This window comes from Pongo abelii, chromosome 23, assembly GCF_028885655.2.
Source record: "Pongo abelii isolate AG06213 chromosome 23, NHGRI_mPonAbe1-v2.0_pri, whole genome shotgun sequence".
Lineage (NCBI taxonomy): Eukaryota > Metazoa > Chordata > Mammalia > Primates > Hominidae > Pongo > Pongo abelii.
The window spans coordinates 9,091,243-9,098,799 of NC_085929.1; the positions used below are offsets into that span (position 1 = coordinate 9,091,243).

At 38.5% G+C, this 7,557-nt stretch overlaps 1 pseudogene; it reads left to right on the top strand.

Annotated features, from left to right (window-relative positions):
- Window positions 1-6,306: 6,306 nt before the first annotated feature.
- Window positions 6,307-7,104, top strand: LOC134761223 (uncharacterized; annotated as a pseudogene).
- The last annotated feature ends 453 nt before the right edge of the window (window positions 7,105-7,557 follow it).

A 7,557-nucleotide genomic window follows, 5' to 3' on the forward strand; every position in this document is an offset into this window, starting at 1 on the left:
GTGAATAAAATCCTTCCTGTTTGCAGCCCAGTATAATCAGGGTCAGAGACCAGTTAGAAGGGTTCAGTGTGGAAAACGGGAAACCAAAAACCCCTCTGAATCCTGCCCACCGAGGTTCTCCCCAGCCAAGGTGAGGCGGCTGCAGTGCGAGATCCACACCGCCACCTCGGAAGATAAATGCAGCATTCCTAATGCAGACATGACACACAAAATATGGCATCCCTATTGCTCATGTAACAAGCACCTGTAATGCTAATGTGCTGCCTCAATACAAAAATATTAATATAAGACCCGCAATCCCCTCGCTGCCCTGCAGTCAAAAGACAGCGATCATAATAATCAACATTGACATAGTCAATACAAACGTAGTAACGAACCTAGGGTTAAGGTTGGTGTTAGAGTTAGGGGTTAGGGGTTAAGTTTAGGGTTAGGGGTTGGAGATAGGGGTTGGGGTCAGAGTTAGGGGTTAGGAGTCAACGTTTAGAGTTAGGGGTTAAGAGATGTTAGGGGTTAGGAATTAGGGGTTAGGGTTGTGTTAGGGTGAGGGTCAGGGTTGTGTTTAGGGGTTAGGGTCAGGGTTAAGAGATAAGGGTTAAGGGTTTGGGTTAGGGGTTAGGGTTAGGGTCAGGGATTGGGGTCAGGGGTTAGTGGTCAGGGTCAGGCGTCAGGGTCAGGGTCAGGGATCCCACTCTGTGGGTTGTCTATTTACTCTGCTGACTGTTCCTTTTGCCATGCAAAAGCCCTTTAGTTTAATTACTTCCCAGCTATTTATCTTTTTTTTTATTGCATTTGCATTTGGGTTCTTGGTCATGAAATCCTTGCCTATGCCAATATCTAGAAGGGTTTATCCAGTGTTATATTCTAGAATTTTTATGGTTCAGGAATAAGGTTTATGTTCTTAATCCATCTTGAGTAGATTTTTGTATAAGTTGAGAGATGAGAATCCAGTTTTATTCCCCTACATGTGGCTTGCCAATTATCCCAACATCATGTATTGAAAAGAGTGTCCTTTCCCCACTTTATGTTTTTGTTTACTTTGTCGAAGATCAGTTGGCTGTAAGTATTTGGGTTAATTTCTGGGTTCTCTCTTCTGTTCCATTGGTCTATGTGCCTATTTTTAAACCAGTACCATGCTGTTTTGGTAACTATGGCTTTATTGTACAGTTTGAAATCAAGTAGTGTGATGCCTCCAGGTTTGTTCTTTTTGCTTAGCCTTGGTTTGGCTACAGGGCTCTCTTTTGGTTCCATATTAATTTTAGAATTGTTTTTGTAATTCTGTGAAGAATGACGGTGGTATTCAGATGGGGATTGCATTGAATTTGTAGATTGCATTTAACAGAATGGCAATTTTCACAATATTGGTTGTACCCATCCATGAGCATGGGGATGCGTTTCCATTTGTTTGTGTCATCTATGATTTCTTTTCTTTCTTGTTTTTTTTTTTTTTTTTTTTTTTTTAGAGGGAGTTTCACTCTTGTCGCTGAGGTGGGAGTGCAATGGTGTGATCTCAGCTCACTACAACTTCTGCCTCCCAGGTTCAAGCGTTTCTCCTGTTTCAGCTTCCCAAGTAGCTGGGATTATAGGCATGTGCCACTGTGCTCGACTCCATCTATCATTTCAGCAGTGTTTTGAAATTTTTATTGTAGAGGTCTTTTGATTCCTTTGCTAGGTATATTCCTACTTTTGTTTGTTTGTTTGTTTTTTGCAGCTATTGTAAAAGAGGTTGAGTTTTTGATGTGATTCTCTGCTTGGTAGCTGTTGATGTATAGAAGAGCTATTGATTTGTGTCCATTAATCTTGTATCTGTAAACTTTGCTGAATTCTTTTATCAGTTCTAGGAGCTTTGTAGAGGAGTCCATAGGGTTTTCAAGGCGAAATATCATATCGTCAGCAACCAATGACAGTTTGACTTCCTCTTTACAGATTTGGATTTCCTCTATTTCCTTCTTTTGTCTGATTGCTCTGGCTAGGACTTCCAGTACTATGTTGAAGAGGAGTCGTGAGAGTAGGCTCCTCGTCTAGTTCCAGTTCTCAAAGGGAATGCTTTCACCTTTTCCCCATTCAGTATTATGTTGGCTGTGGGTTTGTCATAGATGGCTTTTATTAACTTAAGGTATGTCCCTTGTATGCCTATTTTGCAGAGAGCTTTAATCATAAAACAATGCTAGATTTTGTCGAATGCTTTTTCTGCATCTGTTGATACAATCATATAGTTTTTCTTTTAATTCTGTTTATTTGGAGTATCACATTTATTGACTTGCATATGTTAAACCATTTCTGTATCACTTGTATGAAATCCACTTGATCATGGTGGATTATCTTTTTGATATGTTGTTGGATTCAGTTAGATAGCATTTTGTTAAGGATTTTGGCATCTGTGTTCATCAGGGGTATTGGTTTGTAGTTTTCTTTCTTGGTTATGTCCTTTCATGGTTTTGGTATTAGGGTGATTCTGGCTGGCTTCATAGAATGAATCAGGGAGGGTTTCTTCTTTCTCTGTCTTGTGGAATAGTGTGAAAAGATTGGTATCATTTCTTCTTTGAATGAAAGAAGACATTCTTTGAATGTCTGGTAGAATTCTGATGTGAATCTCTCTGGTCCTTGGCTTTTTAGGTTGGTAATTTTAAAATTACCATTTCAATCTTGCTGCTTGCTTTATTGGTCAGCTTGGGGTATCTTATTCTTCCTGATTTAAGCTAGGAGGGTTGTATTTTTCCAGGAATTTATCCAAATCTTCTAGGTTTTCTAGTTTACGTGCCAAAAGGTGTTCATAGTACCCTTGAATAATCTTTAATATTTCAGTGGTGTCATTTGTAATATCCCCTGTTTCATTTCTTAGTGAGGTTACTTGGATTTCCTCTCTCCTTTTCTTGGTTAATCTTGCTAATGGTTTATCAATTTTACTTATCTTTTCAAATAACTAACTTTTTGTTTTATTTGTTTTGTATTTTTTGTTGTTGTTGTTGTGTCAATTTCATTTAGTTCTGCTCTGATCTTGGTTATTTCCTCTGTTTGCTGGGATTGGGTTTGACTTGTACCTGCTTCTCTCGTTCCCTGAGATGTGAACTTAGATTGTCTGTTTGTGCTCTTTCAGACTTTTTGACATAGGTGTTTAGGGCTAGAAATTGTCCTCTTAGCACTGCCTTTGCTGTATCCCAGAGGTCTTTATATGTTGTGTCATCCAGTTCGAAGAAATTTTTTACATTTTACATTTCCATCTTTATTTCGCTTTTCACCCAATGCTCATTCTGTGAGGAACCACCAAATTGTTTTCCACATCAAGTGCATCATTTTCTATTCCTAGCAGCCAGTTCATGAGGGCTCCAATTTCTCCACCTCCTTAGCAACATTGATTTTCTGTGTCGTTGTAATGAAAGCATTACTAGTGGATGCAAAGCGGAATCTCATTTGGGTTTTGTCTTGCATTTTATTAATGAATAATGGTGTTTACCATCTTTTCTTGTCCTTCTTAGACATTTGTGTATCTTCTTTGGAGAAATGTCTATTCAACTCCTTTGCCTATTTTTTTATTGGGATGTTAGAAATTCTGTTGCTGAGTTGTGGGATATTAAGCTTTTATCAGATACACATTTTGATTTTATCAGATACATATTTTCTCACATACTGTGGATTGTCTTTTTACTCCCTTGATAGTATCCTTTGATGCATAAAGGGTTTTTATTTTGATTAAATCTAATTTACGTGTATTTTATTTTGTTATCTGTGATTTTCTGTCGTATTTCAAAATACACTTAAAACTCACAGGTCGTAAAGGTTTACCTTGTGTTTTCTTCTAAGAGTTACATATTTTTAGTACTTACATTTAAGTCTTTTATTCATATAGAATTATTTTTTGTAAATACTGCAAGGTGAGGGTCTAACTTCTCTCTTGTGCACTGACATCCAGCTGTTGAAGAGACTATTCTTTCCTCCCTTGACTAGACTTGACCACCTTGTTGAACAGTCATTGACCATATAGGTGAGGAATAATTTGTAGGATCTCAAATCTGTTCTGTTCTATTGCTCTAAAAGTCTATTGGTCTTATGCCAGTACCACACTCTCTTGATGACTGTAGATTTGTAGTAGGCTGTGAAACTGAGAAATGTGAGTTTTCCAATATTCTTTTTCAAGACTGTTTTGTCTGTCAGATCCTTTGAATTTTTGTATGAATTTTAGACTGAGTTTCTTTGTTTCTGCAAAAATGCCTTTGGAATTTTGATGGTATCGCATTGAATCTGTAGATTACTTTAGATGGTATTGTCATCTTAACAATATTTTCTTACAACCCGTGAACACAGAATGTCTTTCGAGTTATTTCCATTCTCTTTAGTTTTTTTCAGCAACGTTTTGTGTATACCACCATGGTAAGATTTATGCCTGAATAACTTATTCTTTGATGCTATTATAAATGGAACTTTTAAAATGTTTTCAGAGTTCTTTACAACGATATAGAAATATAGCTCATTTGTCTATGTTTGTTTTGCATCCTGCCTCTTTTATTAGTTATAATCGGTTTTGTGTTTTGTTTGGAGCTTTATACACATAAGATCGTGTGTAGATATAATTTTACTCCTATTTTTTATTTCTAATTTAGATGCCTTTTATTTCTTTGTCTTGCCTAATTGCTCTGACTAGAACTGCCAGTGCTACATTGAACACAAGTGGCAAATACACCATCCTTGTCTTGTTCTAGATGTTAGGAAAACAGCTTTCAGTGTTTCATCATTGATCATGATATTAACTGTTGGTTTTTTATACATCCCATTGTCATGTTGCAGAAGTTCCCTTACATGTGTAGTTTACTGAGTATTTTTATTATAAAAGGGTGTTGTATTTCATCAATGTTTTTTCTGCATCAATGGAAATAATCACGTGTTTATTCATTTTCCTGTTACAGTTTATTACACTGATAGATTTTTTATATGTTGAGCCACCCTTTCATTTTGGGGATAAATCCCACAGGGTGATAGTTTACAATCCTTTGATTATACAGTATTGTTGCTAGTATTTTGTTAGTATTGCTAGTATTTTGCTGAGATTTTTGCTTATATATTCATTTTGCTGTAGTTCTCCTTTTTGTACTCTCTTTGGCTTTGGGATAAGGATAATGCTGTTATCAAAAAATGAATTAGCAAGTATTCCTTCTTCATATATTTTGTCAGAAGAGTTTGAGAAGAAATGGTAGTAATTCTTCTTTAAATGTTAGGTTGACTCACCAGTTAATGCAGCTATTTGGTCATAAATGTTTATTTGTTAATCGCTTTCGATTACTAATTCAGTCTCCTAGGTTATAGGTCTATTCAGATTTTCTCTTTCTTCTTGAGCCACTTTGGTAGTTTGTGTCTTTCTAGCGATTCGTCCATTTCATCCAGGGCACCTAATTTGTTGTTACACAGTTGTTCACACTATACTCCTGTAATCCTTTTGTATTTCTGTAAAGTTGGTAGTAATGGCTCTGCTTTCATTTATTGTTTTAAAAATTAGTCTTCCATGTTTTGCTCAGTCAATATAGTGAAAGGCTTGATCTTTCAAAGAATCTGTGTTAATTCTACTGATCTCCAACCTTCTATTTTATTGATTTATGCTCTAATTATGCTCTTTATTATTTCTTTCCTTCTGATAGCTTTGCAGTCAGTCTTTTTTTGTTTTCTTCCACTGCCTTTAGGTATAGAGTGAGGATATTGATTTGAGATTTTTTCTTAAATGTAGTTGTTTATATCCATACATTTTCTACTTTCACTGCATTCAATAAATTTTGGTATGTTTTGTTTTTATTTTAATTTGTCTCAAGATATTTTATAATTTTGCTTGTGATTTATTTTTTCACTCACTGGTAGTTGAAGATTGTATTGTTTAATTTCCACATTTTTGTGAATTTTCCAGTTTTCACTTATTTATTTGTTGTTTCTTCCTTTGTGGTTGTAAATTATATTTTGTATGATTTCAAACTTTTAAAAGTGATTAGGACATATTTTGTGGACGAAGTTATGGCCTATCCTAGAGAAAGTTCCATATTTACTTGAAAAGAATGTATATTCTGCTGTTGTTGGATGGACTGTCCTGTATATGTGTATTATCTCTCAGTGGCTTCTACTGCTGTTTATGTCTTGTATTTCTCATGAACTTCTGTCTGGTTTTTCTATCCATTAATTAAAATGAGGTACTGAAGTGTCCAACTGTGACTATAGAACTGTGGGTTTATCCTTTCAATCCTGTTAATTATTTCAGCTTTACTGAGGTGTAATAGAGAAATAAAAATGGTACATGTGATGCGTTTATATGCACATTCTGAAGTGATTACCAAAATGGAGTCAGTGAACATGTTAATTACCTCACAGAATAGTTACCTTTCTGTGTGCATGTGTGAGATAAGAAAACTTAACTCTATCCCCTGTGACTGCAGAGTGGCCATTCCAGCTGCTCCAGGCTCCAGCAGAGGAAGACCGGGGCAGGTGGCACCACCAGGGGGGCCCTCAAGCCTGGCGCACACGCATTGCAGGGTCCACCAAGACCATGCTCCGCTGCCTGGCTACCCAAGCTGCAGTCGCCCTCTGTGTGCAGGCAGCAGCTGCCTGGCAACCCCCGAGCACGCTCGCGCTCAAAGTCTCTCAGAACCAGGGCCTGGTGTCCCAGTGGCTGCGGCCAAGCCAGGCATTCTGCCCGGCGGCAGCTGCACAGGACGGAGAACTGAGAACCCGCGGCTCAACCCCACACAGGGTGACTGCCCAGTGCCCATGGCAGCGATCCTGATCTCCCTCAGGTGGAGGAATGGTTGGGAGGCACGGCCTGGGGGCCCTCAGGCTGGGCACGCTGGTGATCCTGAGGCCGACCAGACCATGCACCTCTAGCCCGCCTGGGCACCCAAGATGCAGTCGCCTTCTGTGTGCAGGCAGCAGCCTCCAGGCAACTCCTGAGCCCGCTTGCTCTCCCCATATCTCGGAAGCAGGGCCAGATGTCCCTGTGGCTGCGGCCAAGCCAGGCGGTCTGCCCTGCAGCAGCTGCACGGGGTCAGGAAGCGGCCCTCAGCCCCATCTCCGGTGGCTGCAGAGGGCCCCTGGCTAGAGGTCTCGAGCTCTGGCAGAGGAGGGGCCGGGCGGGGGTAGGGTCCGGCTTGACCATTTGGAATTACAATACACTTCACTCATCAACCACAGAACATACACTGGAGTATCATCTGCGTGCAGATGAGTATACTGCTCAAAGTAATTTACAGATTCAATACTTTTCCCATCAAACTACTAATGTCATTTTTCACAAAATAGAAAACATCAAAAATTTAAATAGAACCTAAAAGGAGTCTGAATAGACAAGCCAAAGCAATACTAAAGCTAGAGACATAGGCTAGAGACATCATATTATATCACTTCAAACAATACTAGAAGACTATAGTAATCAAAACAACATGGTACTGGTAGAAAAACAGACACATAGACCAATGGAACAGACTAGAGTACTAGAAACTAAGCCAACATGCCTGCAACCATCACAACTTTAACAAAGTTGACAAAAGTAAGCAATAGGAAAAAGACTTTTTATTTAATAAATAATCTGGGGAT